This window comes from Octopus bimaculoides, chromosome 2 (assembly GCF_046866305.1).
Source record: "Octopus bimaculoides isolate indiv1 chromosome 2, ASM4686630v1, whole genome shotgun sequence".
NCBI lineage: Eukaryota > Metazoa > Mollusca > Cephalopoda > Octopoda > Octopodidae > Octopus > Octopus bimaculoides.
The window spans coordinates 150857168-150872330 of record NC_142929.1 but is presented as its reverse complement, the minus strand read 5'-3'; the positions used below and the strand labels follow the sequence as shown (position 1 = coordinate 150872330).

Genomic DNA, 15163 nt, shown 5'->3' with positions numbered 1-15163 from the left:
ATGATTGTGTTCTCAAGAAGTTTGCTTCACAACCACATGTTTAACAAGTAATGAACATGTGAAAAACTCTTTCTTTATCATCTTATTTGGATTATGGATTATTCTTTGTAAGATTTATGAGTGATATACCTAGATTTTCTCTCTCTTAATCCTTTTTTCCCCTTGTGGAGCATAGGGCCTCAACAGTTATTTTCCACTTTTTGCGGTCATTGGCATGTTTCTTGGCTGCTTCCCATGTCAGACCGGTGGTCCTGAGCTCGTCCAAAATTCCTATTTTCTACACCAGTGCAATTTGAATCTTCCTTGGGTTTCCAATTTGAAAATGGAAAAATGCCATGCTGGAGGGGACCTGTCCAACCCATCGAATCTTGAAAAAGAAATTAATGTAAATTGCTGATGGTAGTGGTGATGATGATGATGACGACGACGATGATGATGATGATGATGATGATAGTGATGATGATGATGATGCTGAGGATGCTGATATACTGGGCTTGTATCTATTCAGGTTGCTCTGAGCACTGTGTCTTGGTTTTGCTGCTGTGAACAGAGAAAAGAAAAGTGACCAGGACACTGAACAAAATTTTCAAGGGTGATTTTTTCCCCCCTGATTTAAGCTTGAAACCATGGAAAAGGTTTACCCTTAAGCAAAATGGAGGCATTTTTATATATTTTTATGTATTTTATATATTTATATATTTGTCTTATTTTATTGCTGCTGCTGTTGCTGCTTTTTGCCCAAAGTCTGCCTTGAGAGAACAGATGTATGATCAAGCACATCCTACCCATGACCACCTTGCCTGTTTTTTCAGATGTGGTGTTTCTAGAACTTCATGACAATGTTTCCTTTCTTTTCTTAAAACTGTAGAATGTAATTTGAGGGTGATATACCTTCTATTTCTGGCTGGTTGAGTAACCACACATGTATCAGGCCTGAGTGTTGAAATAATGCTATAATATGCTATAACACAAAGGTAGTTGGTCGGACGACTAAGAGTTATTTACAGTGCTAGAACTCCAGTATAAAACTCTTCTAACTTCCACATTCTGGAGGATCATACTGTGCACTGTGACATGCGGTGATTTACTGTAAAGAGCGTGCATTTATGTCACAACTATCATGTGATGCGAACACCAAGAAATGCACTCAGATACACAAACACGCATACAATGAGCTGCTTTCAGTTCCTATAGATCAAATCCCTTCACAAGGCTTTGGTTGACCCAAGGCTATAATAGAAGATAGTTGCTGAATGTGCATTGTAGTAGGACCAAACTCAAGATTGTGGTTTGGAAGCATGAGCTTGGGTGCAGTCAGCTATTTCCCTGCACTTATATTCATACATATTAGGTTGAATGAAAGGTTTTTTCAGATTTTCACTGACGATTTTTAGCAACTTGTATCTCCATGTTGTACCATTAATTTACTACAATATGTTCAATCATTGCTGAGTTGTTTATTCAGATGAAAAAAATTATAGCCATGATATGCTACATAAGGTAAAAAAGCAAAGGACTGAGTGCAAGTGAAAACGCAAAAAGAAATTAATGATGTGCAAGGCTCAGGAACTGGCAATAATTGTATTACACAAAATTGGTTCAGACATTTCAAGGAAGCCTTGAAGACAAGCCATGGTCAGGGAAACCTTTTGTTGTGGAAGATGAGGCCTTGCTTGAATTGGTTGAACAACAGACAAGCACAAGCACTCATACATTGCAAGCAGAACTTGGTCCTTCACAAATCATCATCAATCAATGCTTCCATAACCTCGGCCTTGTGAACAGATGTTGTTGAGAAGCTTCTCATGAACTGACCAATGACCAGGCTCAACGATCTAAACATTTGCAAACAACTGCAGGCAAATCCTCAAGATGCCTGTTTTTGGTGTCGAATTGTAGCTGAAGATGAAGAGTAGATCTAATTTCATAATCCTAATGAGAGAAACCAGTGGTTTCGTTCTGGACAGGCTTCAGAATCTACTGTCAAACATGGGCGGTTTGAACAGGTCATGTTGTATATTTGGTGGAATTTCGAGGGAGTGTTGCACTTTGGGCTGGTCTCAGATGGTCATGCTGTAAATGCTAATCTTTATGTTCAACAATTTCAGAGAATATACAACATTTTGAAAGCCCACGGCCCAACATTGGTCCATCAAAAGCATGCACTCCTACAGCATGACAATGCCCAGCACACTGCCAATGTGACCCAACTCACACTTGAGAAACTTGAGGGGCTAGAAGTGCTGCCTAACCTTGCCTAGAATCCAGATATTGCGCTATCAGATTACTACCTTTCCTAAGCCATGGCTGCATGGTGGAAGTGGAACAATGTGGATGAGATTTAATATAGGTGCAGTCAATTTTTGCCTCAAAACCAGCCAAATAATATTAATGTGGAATTGATCTTTAGGTACAAGAGTGACAAACAATAAAATATTATGGGACATATTTTGATGAATAAATACTTTTCTTATGTAATTAGTTTGAATTATTAATTAAAGCTTGGAATACAAAAAACTTTTGACTCAACCTAGTACATACATACACACATACATATACATGCACAAATGCATATACACACATGTATATATGTGCATATTTAAATATATTTGGGTGTATACTTTTGTCTATCTATCTATCTATTTATCTATCTAACTGTCTCTCTCACTCACTATATACACACACACATATATATGTGTGTATATATATATATATATATATATAAATATATATATACACATATATATGTGTGTGTGTGCTTATGGCTAAATATATATATACCCATAAGTATGTATGTCTCGCATATGAAGAGAACTTCTGAACTGCTACCTCTTACCCAGTTTACTCTGCTTTCTTCCCATGCCATTCACCACCCGTCACCACACTCCACCTTCTATTGGCTACTGTCTAGGTCACGATGTTCCTATCCCAGTTTCCATCACAGGAAGCTTCGTTTCATTCTTTCCTCTTGCTTCCCAGTATGCAGAGTAGCAAGTGAAAACTACGAAACCATCTTCCTACCCTCTCCTACGCCTCTCTCTCCTTCTTTTCCTTTTTCTCCTACCATGACACCCTACCTCCCCCACCTCAAACCCTAATCACACCCCCATTCCTCCTCTCTCACACGCACACACACACACCACATTACATCACACTACACACATTCTGCGCTGGTGCCAATCCCTCCCTTTCCTACACCATTCTTTTTTTTTTGCAACATGTCACACAATCAGGTATGTGTGTCCGTGTGAAGGGAGCAGTGGTAGTGGTGGTGGTGGTGATGGTGGTTGGAGGGTGGCCTCCCCCGCCACTGCCACCACCTCCACCACTCCCCTCATTCAACCACTCAGTAATTTGTAAAACACCCTTTTATTTCAACCCAATGACTGAAATCTGTTGAATATACATACGTACATATTATATATATATATATATACACACATACATATATATATATATATATATATATATATATATATATATATATATATATATATATATACATGCATATATATATATATATATATATATATATATATATATATATATATATATATATATATATATATATATATCTACATACATATGAATATATATAGATAGATATAGATATATAGATATATATGTGCATATGTGTGTATATTTGTGTGCTTATATATATATGTGTAAATATATATATATATATAATGTTATTTTGGGTATGTTGTTATCAAGCCTAAGAAATGTTTTCTGCTGAGTACAACTTTATTTATTTACTTATTCCTTTCCTCTTCGTCTCCTCTGCTCTGCTACTTTTCACTCACAGAATGTTTCTGCACCTGCTGTCTTTATACTTGCCACTGTTGATGATAATGATGATGATGATAATAACAATGATGATAATAACAATGATGATCATTGTGGTGGTGGTGATGATGATGATGATGACGATGCTTGTATTACTTTTGTCGTTGCTGTCGATGATGCTGATGATGTTGATGTTTATACAACTACTGTTGCTGCCTTTTCATTATCCCTGCTGCTCATTTTGTAGTTATCATTATTAATATTGCTACTGCTGCTGCTGCTGCTGCTGCTTTTATTTACATTAATATTATGACTGTTGCTGCTATTGTTGATGTAAATGTTAACGGCAATGATATTTTTCTATTCCTGTGTGTTGCTAATAAACGCTTTAGCAGTAACGACTGCTGCTATCATTAGTGATGTTGCTATTGTGTGTTGCTAATATTACTGTTGTTACTGTTGATTCTATTTCTTGCTGTTCGATGTTGCTAATGTATATTTCAGTCATATACACTTGCAGCAGTTGTTGATGTTACTATTACTAGTTTACTGCTGTGTGTTGCTAATACCACTGCTGTTGCTACATTTACTGTCAAATGTTATTAGTGTATCTTTTATCTAAAAGCAATTGCTATGGTTGCTAATGGTCTTCTAACAAGTGTTGCTGTTGTTGTGTATATGTGCTAACATTGCCAATTTTACTGTTGATTCTGTTCTTGCTGTTCGATGTTGTTAATTTAAATTGTAGTTACATACAACAGTTGTTGATGTTGCTATTACTAGTTTACTACTGTGATTTGCTAATATTACCACTGTTGTTAAGGCGGCGAGCTGGCAGAAACGTTAGCATGCCAGGCAAAATGCTTAGTGGTATTTTGCCTGCCGTTATGTTCTGAGTTCAAATTCTGCCAAGGTCGACTTTATCTTTGATCCTTTCGGGATCAATAAATTAAGCACCAATTACACGCTGGGGTCGATGTAATCGACTTAATCTCTTTGTCTGTCCTTGTTTGTCCCCTCTATGTTTAGCCCCTTATGAGCAATAAAGAAATAGGAAACATTAGCACACCAGGCGAAATTCTTAGCGGTATTTTGTTTGTCTTTACGTTCTAAGTTCAAATTCCGGTGCAGTTGACTTTGCCTTTCATCCTTCTGGGATCGATAAACTAAGTACCAGTTGTGTTCTGGGGTCAATCTAATCGACTGGCCCACTCCCACCAAAATTCACTTTGCCCCAGTAACCTCAAAAATTTCGGGCCTTGTGCCTAGAGTAGAAAAGAATATTACTGCTGTCGCTACTTTTCCTATCGGATGTAATTACCGTATCTTTTATCTGAAAGTAATTGTTACTGTTGCTAATGTTTTTCTAAGTAGTGTTCTGTTGTGTATATGTGCTAACTTTGCTACCATTACTGTTGATTCTCCTGCTGCAGCTATTGTTTCTGTACTTCTTAAGCTTAATACAACTGATGCATTTACCAAGCATGCTGTTGTTGTGTGTTGCTAATACTGCTGTTATATTTGCTGTTGCTTCATGATAAAGATTATCACTGTTGCTACTGTTGTTGATTAATAAACTACAGCCAACCTATGTCACTAATGCTGCCACCAGCCTGTGTTGCTAACACTGCTGTTAGTTTATGTTTCTTATACTGCTGCCAGCCTGTGTTGCTAACACTGCTGTTAGTTTATGTTTCTTACACTGCTGCCAGCCTGTGTTGCTAACACTGCTGTTAGTTTATGTTTCTTACACTGCTGCCAGCCTGTGTTGCTAACACTGCTGCAAAGGTTGCTTCATTGCTGTTGTTATTCCTTAGCCCCAGGTCAACCCTAACTGAGCAGAGCTATGATCAAAAGCATTCCAACCATAACTCTACTGTCTCTTTAGACAGCATAAACTATTTTAACCAATGAGTTTTTCACTTTTATTTTAAGATAGGAGGGTGTGATTTGATGGAGGCTTGGCTGCTGCTTCTAGCAGTGTTGGCGATAGTGATTCACACATGTGCTCATTGTTACTGCTGTTGTTATTGTTGTTTAACCCAAGGTTTTCCTTGATTGAGTGCACCCATGATTCTCTTATTTTTTCTTATTGCAAGTACATGTTGCTATTAGTTATTGGTGATACTATTAACACCACATTCCCTGAAATATACAGATTTTCTACATTACCAAGCAAAAATCAATACACACACACACACACACACACACACACACACACTCACATAAACACACTCACATACACACACATACATACATACATGCATACATACGTACATACATATATATATATATATATATATATATATATATATATATATATATATATATATATATATAATAATAATAATAATAATAATAATATTAGGGACAAAATCCAAAATTACAGGTAAAAACTCAATTAAAATCAATTTATAAAAAATTAAAATTAAATTGAGCTTTATAGATAAGATATATATAAAATATATAGTTTTAGGGAAAATAACCAAGTTTCAAGAACTCATCGATGAAAATCCACTATCACATATAGAAAAATTAATAATTAAAAGCACAATAAATGAGTATAATATAAAGTAAAGTAAATAACATAAGATAAATATAATAAAAAGATTACACGTGTTTCATAACTAATTTTCAAATAGAAGGGAAATTTAAATCGATTAAAATCAATTGTAAATCCCTATTATATGGTGGTTCTTTTCTGGATTTTTTTTATTATACTCATTTATTGTGCTTTTAATTATTAATTTTTCTATATGTGACAGTGGATTTTCATCGATGAGTTCTTGAAACTTGGTTATTTTCCCTAAAACTATATATATATAAGCAATGTTAATTCTCTAAATGAAGTATTAACAGTAACTGCACGATAAAGTGTAGTATATTGCCACTTAAGTGTGGCTGACCGCTAGGGGTGGATGTTACTGTTGCTTTTAGCCCCAGCTGGAGGAGATGTCCTCCTGGGGCTAAAAGCAACAGTAACATCCACCCCTAGGGGTCAGCCACACTTAAGTGGCAATATACTACACTTTATATATATATATATATATATATATATATATATATAAGAAACAAAGAGCTTATGAAGTATTTTGTCCAGATTGATAATTCCTCACTATTAGTTCTATTTTAACATTTATATATATATACATATATATATATATATATATGAGTGAGAGAGAGAGAGGGATACAGAGAGGGAGAGAGAGGGAGTGACAGACAGATAGATAGATAGATAGATAGATAGATAGATAGATAGATAGATAGATAGATAAACAGAGAGAGGGATATAGTTTAGTTTGATGATAGACTGGGATCCATTGTCAGTGATTTTTCTGGGGTTATAGGGAGAAAGTGATGGCCTCTTTCTTGGGATGATATTTACTAGAGTGAATGACTGTTGATATCACCTCCACAACTGCCTCTGTCATCAGCTTAGGGTTCGGAGCAGCCACTGAGGTGATGTTGAAAAGGATCCTCTTTTAGCATTCAAAGCACAAGATGATATTTCATTCCTACTCTGAGTATAAAGGTTTTTGGGACTTGACAGAGTGTCATAGATAGCCTGGATTAGAAATCTGATATGCTGGATGTCATTCCGCTAAAGATTTGAACAGATAGTTTTCCTCTACTGTATATTGACCCATCTTGCTTAGGCTATATATGTATGTATATATATATATATATATATATATATATATATATATATAAGCGAAATCGTGATGGCACCTGTGCCCAGCGTCACCTTTCTGGCACTTGTGCCTGTGGCACGTGTAAAGACTTTCGAGTGAGATCATTGCCAGTGCTGCTGGACTGGCTCTTGTGCAGGTGGCATGTAAAATACACCATTTGAGCATGGCTGTTGCCAGTACCGCCTGATTGGCCTTTGTGCCGGTGGCACATAAAAGCACCCACTACACTCTCAGAGTGGTTGGCGTTAGGAAGGGCATCCAGCTGTAGAAAATCTGCCAAATCAGATTGGAGCTTGGTGTAGCCATCTGGTTCACTAGTCCTCAGTCAAATCGTCCAACCTATGCTAGCATGGAAAGTGGACGTTAAACGATGATGATATATACATACATATATATATATATATACATATATATATATATAAAATCCAATTCAAGTAGAATCAACAAAAAACAGTACTTCATCCAGTGAGAGATAAATATCAATTTAGATACACAAACGAAAGAGTTACTGATAGTTTCATGCTATTATGATATTTGAATGGGTATATTTTAAAAATACGCTGTGTATCATAAAGCAATCTTTCAGGCTCTGTTTATGTGTTATACATATTTTAAAAACAAGGAAGCTGGACAGTAAGAAAATACGCAAAAAAGAAAAGAATGTGGAAAAAACATGAAGGAAGTAGGTGCAAAAAATGGAACAGGAAAAAAAAAATGGCATCGTGTAAACTAAGATTCCCATCCTCCCTGATTGCAGAAAGCTCATTAAATTCCACTGGTTTAGAACAAAATAACATAAAATATATCAAAGTCTGTGAGACAGCAACTCAATCCAGAGTGGGTGGGACCCTTCAGTTCCACACACACACACACCCACACACACACACATACACACACACACACACACACACACACACTCACACACACACACACATATATATATATGTATATATATACAAACCCAAACCCACACACACACACACACATAAACGCATGCACACACACACAATGGCCTTGCACACAGTTTCTGTCACCAACTTCACTCACAAGGAATTTGTTAGCCCATGACTACAGTTCAAAACACATGCACAAGGTGCTACGCAGTGAGAGTGAACCTAAAGTCACGTGGATGTAAAGATAGTTTTTCAACCACACAACCATGCCTGTGCTTTGAGAATTTGATATGTAAGTGACTGAGTATTCCAGAGTCAGTTCTCTGGTTGAATTATCATAACACAAGGTTGTAGCTTTGAATTACATCTGCAATCCAAAGAGAAAGTAAAAGGGTAAAAATCAACCCCAGTATTTGAGTAGTACGTTATCTATTGACCCCGCCCCCAAAGATGAAAGCCAATGTTAACCAACGTAAGCCTGAAAGCCAATATTAATCAATGTAAACCTACCACCAGATGCTCTAACAAGACTGTCAGTTTGATATCTTTCTGTAATACACTCACATGTACACATAGACACACATACATATATATTCTTTTATTCTTTTACTTGTTTCAGTCATCTGACTGTGGCCATTGAAGCACCACCTTCAGGGGTTTTAGTCAAAGAAATCAACCCCAGGACTTATTCTTTGTAAGCCTATTACTTATTCTATCAGTTTCTTTTGCCGAGCCACTAAGTTACAGGGATGTAAACACATTAATATCGGTTGTCAAGTGATGATCATGGGGGACAATCAAAGACACAAACATATAAATATATATATATATATAACAAGCTTCTCTCAGTTTCCATCTACCAATTCCACTCACAAGACCCTGGTCAGCCTGAGGCTATAGTAGAAGAGACTTGTCCATGTAATGGGACTGAACCTGGAACCATGTGGTTGGAAGCAAGCTTCTTACCACACAGCCAGACCTACAGTTATATATGAATATGTTTATATTATATGTGTGTGTATTTATGTATGTGTATATGATGGTATTCTACAGAGTTTTCAACAACAAAATTCACTCATAAGGCATTAGTTGCCCCAGTTAGAAACACTTGTCCCAAATGCTATGCGGTGGGATTGAACATGAAACCAAGTGGTTGGGAAGCAAATATTTTAACCACACAGTCACGTTTGCACCTACAGATTTTAATTTAAATACAAATATTTTAATAGTCTTGTATGGATTAGTATTAAAAGAGTTACACTATTATGGTTTCCATGATAAAAAAAAATATAGTCATCAAGAAAATATATTCTGAATGAGAACATCTAAGAGGCAATAACAATAAAAATGAAATGAAATATTTTGAAATTATGTAAAAACAGCAATAACAAATAATGTTAGATTTGATGTTTTATTAATTCAATCAGATGATAAAGTGCAGAAACTGAAATTTGGAGGTCAGTCATCATGGTCAATGCCCAGCTAGAACACTTGCAAGGAAATATAATGGGTTGGAATGCTTGCAACAGAGTGGATTCTGCTAAAGACATGAATGAACCAGCTGGTGGTAATAAACTATATGATGTGTTACAGCTACCACCTAAAAATGTATACACCTCCATCCATTCCGTTAGATAAATTAAAAGAAAAACATTTAAAGCAATGTTAACAAAAACGTAAATGCAGGAAAATAATTCTTTCTAATTTTGGCACAAGGCCAGCAGAGAGGGTAAGCCAATTACTGCAAAGTGAGTAAGTCACACCCATCCTAACCCTTATCTCAACTGGTACTTATTTTATCAGCTCCTAAAGGATGAAAGCAAAGTCTACCTGGCCAGATATTTGAACTTAGAACATAAGAAGTCAGAATAAAAGCTGTCAAGCTTTTTGCCCAACATATTAACAATTTGAATCTATTTTAGGAACTCCAGCATGACTGCAACCACATGGCAGGAGCTAGCCACCAATATGTAAGAAATATTGTATTTCTTTTGTCAACTATTTGGATAATTTCATCTGTAATTTATCAGCTTACTATATCAAATACATATTTAGTATGCAGAATACTTTCCATTAATATTTACATTCAATCATATTGTTGAAATTCATTATCAGAGTCAATATATATTGATCTCTCTTAGTTTTCCCAACTGAACAGAATATATTTCACTGAGGAGATCAAATAAAACCAAAACATGTCTGTTGCTTTCACCAGCTGGTTTTAACATGTCAGCTTCTAAGCTTCATTTCTAATTTTATCACAGGGTCCTAAGACAATATTTTAGTATCTTAATTAATTTAGATATAAATGGCATAATATTTTTCTCTATATATCACATGTAAGGCAAGGATCACATAGATAATGATTTTTACCCGCGGTTTAATTTTTGTATATGGGTTGCAAGATTCTTGATGTGAACTTGAGTATTGAAACATGTTGTCGTATCTCAGGAGTGTCATTATGCCAATAATAAGCACAAGCTCTCATTCTAGTTTACCTCTTTTATTATTGTCAAATAGTTCATCCTTTAACTGATTGTTTGATTAATCATTTGGTCAATCAATCAGTTAAAAAGGATCAATCAAACAATCAGTTGGATAATCGTTAAATGGTAAATTAATAATAATAATAAAAGAAATGAAACTGAACCAGTAAATATGTTTGTTATTAGCATTATGATCCTCCCAAAATACAACAAGCTTAAACAATAGCAATTTATATTATCATTATTTTGATGATTAAGTCAAAAGAAGTAAAGCAGCACATTCAGTTCTTTTCATAGCTTCAGTGACTCATAGGAGGATTATGTCTATGGATGAGAGATCAAATCCAAATACTAAAAACATTCAGTAGATGCCATTAAAAGCTTTGCCAATATAAAAAAAATGAGGTCTTTTAATATTCCTTAATTTCAAAGATGAAGACACTCAAACAAGCAATCAATCAACCATTGTCAGTATCACCATCACCATCACCCTCCTCCTCCTCCTCCTCATCATCATCATCATCCTTATCATCATCACCACCACCACCGCCACTGCCGCCGCTGCCGCCTATGCCGCCGCTGCCGCCGCTGCCGCCGCTCCCGCCGCTGCCGTCGTTGCCCCCGCTGCCGCCGCTACCGCCGCTGCCGCCGCTACCGCCGCTGCCGCCGCTACCGCCGTTGCTGCCGTTATCGCCGCTACCGCCGCTGCCGCCGCTACCGACTCTTACGCCGCTACCGCCGCTGCCGCCGCTGTAACCGCTGCCGCCGCTGCCGCCGCTTCCGCCGCTACCGCCGCTTCCGGCGCTACCGCCGCTTCCGCCACTGCCGCCGCTACCGCCGCTACCGCCGCTACCGCCGCTGCCGCCGCTGACGCCGATACCGCCGCCGCTGCCGCTGCTGCCGCCGCTGCCGCCGCCGCCGCCGCCGCTGCCGCCGCTGCCGCCGCTGCCGCCGCTGCCGCCGCTGCCGCCGCTGCCGCCGCTGCCGCCGCTGCCGCCGCTGCCGCCGCTGCCGCCACTGCCGCCGTTGCAGCCGCTGCCGCCGCTGCCACCGCTGCCGCCGCTGCCGCCGCTGCCGCCGCTGCCGCCGCTGCCGCCGCTGCCGCCGCTGCCGCCGCTACCGCCGCTGCCGCTGCTGCCGCCACTATCACCACCACCACCACCACCACCATCGTCGTTGCCACCGCTGCCGCCGCTGACGCCGCTCCGCCGCTGACGCCGCTCCGCCGCTGACGCCGTTTCCGCCGCTTCCGCCGCTGCCGCCGCTGACGCCGTTTCCGCCGCTGCCGCCGCTGCCGCCGCTGCCGCCGCTGCCGCCGCTGCCGCCGCTGCCGCCGCTGCCGCCGTTGCCGCCGATGCCGCCGCTGAAATGTTTGGTGTATAAAGAAGTACTGTCTCGAAAGCAATGACAGCCTTTGAGAAAGAGGGAAAGCTTTTGTCGAAACAAAACTCTGTAAGAAAATCAAAACTTTCATATAGGGACCGTCAGACTCTTACACAAATTGTTAGAAAGGATCACAAAAGTGCATCTCCCAAAATTACTGCAGAGCTTAATGACCACCTCGAAAACCCAGTTTCCACAAAAAACTGCTTGCCAGAAACTGCACAAAGCTGGATTTCATGGGAGGGCTGCAATCAGAAAACCACTACTTTCAAAAACAAACATTGCAAAGCATTTTGTGCGGAGTAAAAACCTACAGAATTGGTCACTGATCTCGAAAAAGTGAAAACAAGCAATGTTAAATCTCTGAACGAGGTATTAACAGTAACTGCCCGACAAGGTGAAGTATATTTGCCACTTAAATGTGGCTGACCCTTAAGGGTGGATGTTACTGTTGCTTTTAGCCCCAGGAGAACATCTCCTCCAGCTGGCTATCAGTGAATAATTTCACTGGAAAAAGCCTCATATATTTGCAAAGGAATATCTTTCGCATCGAAGGTCGGCGATTGTCGTACGCTGAGGATGGGAAAATACCCAGAAACTCGAGTCCGTACGTATCGCAGATCAAGATGGGAAAGATAACTTCCCCTTTGCAAATACAGACAGGACACAGATGTTCTCCTGGGGCTAAAAGCAACAGTAACATCCACCCTTAGGGGTCAGCTACATTTAAGTGGCAAATATACTTCACCTTGTTGTGCAGTTACTGTTAATACCTCGTTCAGAGATTTAACACACACACACACACACACACACACACACACACACACACACACACATATATATATATATATATATATATATACACATATATATATATATATTGTTGTACTTGGGGATGGTCATATTGCCAGTTTAGCCAATAAAAACACACGCACTGTATATTTGGTGTTAATTTGCTTCAGCTTTGTATTACATTAATCTTAATCTTATTTCGGCCAGAGTTCTTTCGTCACACTTCTGTGGTCCTTTGTTTCCTTCTTTCTTATGTGTGTCTCACCTTGCTAACTATCAGCCATTTTGTATTTTGTATTCCTATTGTATGTGTCTACGCATGCGTGTCCTTCAATGTGTCTGTGTCTTTTGTAAGTGCATGTGTGTATGGGGAGTGTCTGTATCACCTATATTCTCTGTTAATACGTGTTCATTTGTATTTGTTTTTATTTATTTATTTGTTCATGTGTGTGGGGTTTTTTTTTGGGTTTTTTTCTGTGTTTAATTTCATTAAATTTTGTTAACGTATGTAGTATTTAATTCCATTTGTTTATCTATGTATTGTATTATACTTTGTTCATATTATTATTGGTTTATGGGTAACATGTTGTCACATGCTGTGGTTTGTGGTTTGTTAGTGGTGTGTGTTAGTGTTCCATTCTGGTTTCCTATTCAGGCTAGGTTTCTCTTCTATTATGTGTGTAGCTTCAGTAATTTGTCTAAGTGCTGCATATAAGGATATTATTGTTTACATTAATATCAAGTAGGACAGCATGTGTAAATAACTACCAAGGTAATACCATAGGGTAAAAAATTATTAATTAATAACTAAGGGTACTACACGTGGCACCAGCACGCTAAAGATAGCAGCCAGAAGATGACTACAGCCACAAATTTTCACTGATACACTTTCATTGAAATTGCTGAGGATAACTAAGTGAAGTTTTAATTGAGACAATACAGGTATGTCTGGCTTTTCAATCTAATATTTTTTTCATTATTGGTATGGGGGCTTAGAATTTCTGCTCATTCCCCTGATTTCAATTAATGTGCATCAGTGAAAATTTGTGGTTGTAGTCATCTTCTGGTTGCTATTTTTAGTGTGCTGATGCCACTTGTAGTACCATTATCATCATCTTCATCATCATCATCATCGTTTAACGTCCGTTTTCCATGCCGGCATGGGTTGGACGGTTCGACGGGGGTCTGGGAAACTAGGTGGCTGCACCAGGCTCCAATCTGATCTGGCAGTGCTTCTACAGCTGGATGCCGTTCCTAACGCCAACCACTCCAAGAGTGTAGTGGGTACTTTTTTATGTGCCACCAGTACAGGGCCCAGAGAGGGCTGACATTGACCATGTTTGGATGGTGCTTTTATATGCCACTGGATGTATGTATGTATGTATGTATGTATATATATATATATATATATATATATATATATATATCATTATTATCATCATGTAGCATCTGCTTTCCATGCTGGCATGGGTTAGACAATTTGACTGAAACTGGTAAGCTGGAGAGCTGCACCAGGTTCCAATCTGATTTAGCAAGGTTTCTACAGCTGGATGCCCTTCCTAATGCCAACCACTTTGAGAGTGTAATGGGTGCTTTTTATATACTAGTGGCATGGGTGTCATTTACATGACACCAGTATCAGTCACAACTACAATTTCACTTGGTTTGACAGAGTCTTCTTAAGCATGGCATATTCTTTTCTACTCTAAGCACAAAGCCCGAAAATTTTGGGGAGGGGGGGGCCAGTCATTTAGATCGACTCCAGGATGCAACTGGTACTTAATTTATCGACCCCAAAAAGATGAAAGGCAAAGTCAACCTTGGCAGATTTGAACTCAGAATGTAAAGACAAACGAAATACTGCTAAGCATTTCGCCTGGCATGCTAATGTTTTACCAGCTCACCGCTTTCAAGCATGACATATTGTTAAAAGTCTCAGTCACTTATCCCCTTTGTGAGGCCCAACGTTCCAAGGGTGCTCTGCACATGCCACTGGCATAGGTATCTGTTATGTTACACTGGCATCGGCTATCACACACACACACACACACACACACACACACAAGCACAATAGGCTTCTTTTAGTTTCCATCTTTTAAATTCACTCACAAAGATCTGATCAACCGAAGAT

At 38.7% G+C, this 15163-nt stretch overlaps 1 long non-coding RNA gene across 2 annotated transcripts in view; it reads left to right on the top strand.

Annotated features, from left to right (window-relative positions):
* Positions 1–13643: 13643 nt before the first annotated feature.
* Positions 13644–15163, top strand: part of LOC149137256 (uncharacterized) — a 31645-nt gene continuing 30125 nt past the window's right edge. Inside the window, exon 1 of one of the 2 annotated variants that reach the window (XR_016240783.1) lies at positions 13644–13974. This is a non-coding gene — a long non-coding RNA (uncharacterized LOC149137256). The remainder of the gene's footprint in view (positions 13975–15163) is intronic. The other variant, XR_016240782.1, reaches the window with a different exon arrangement.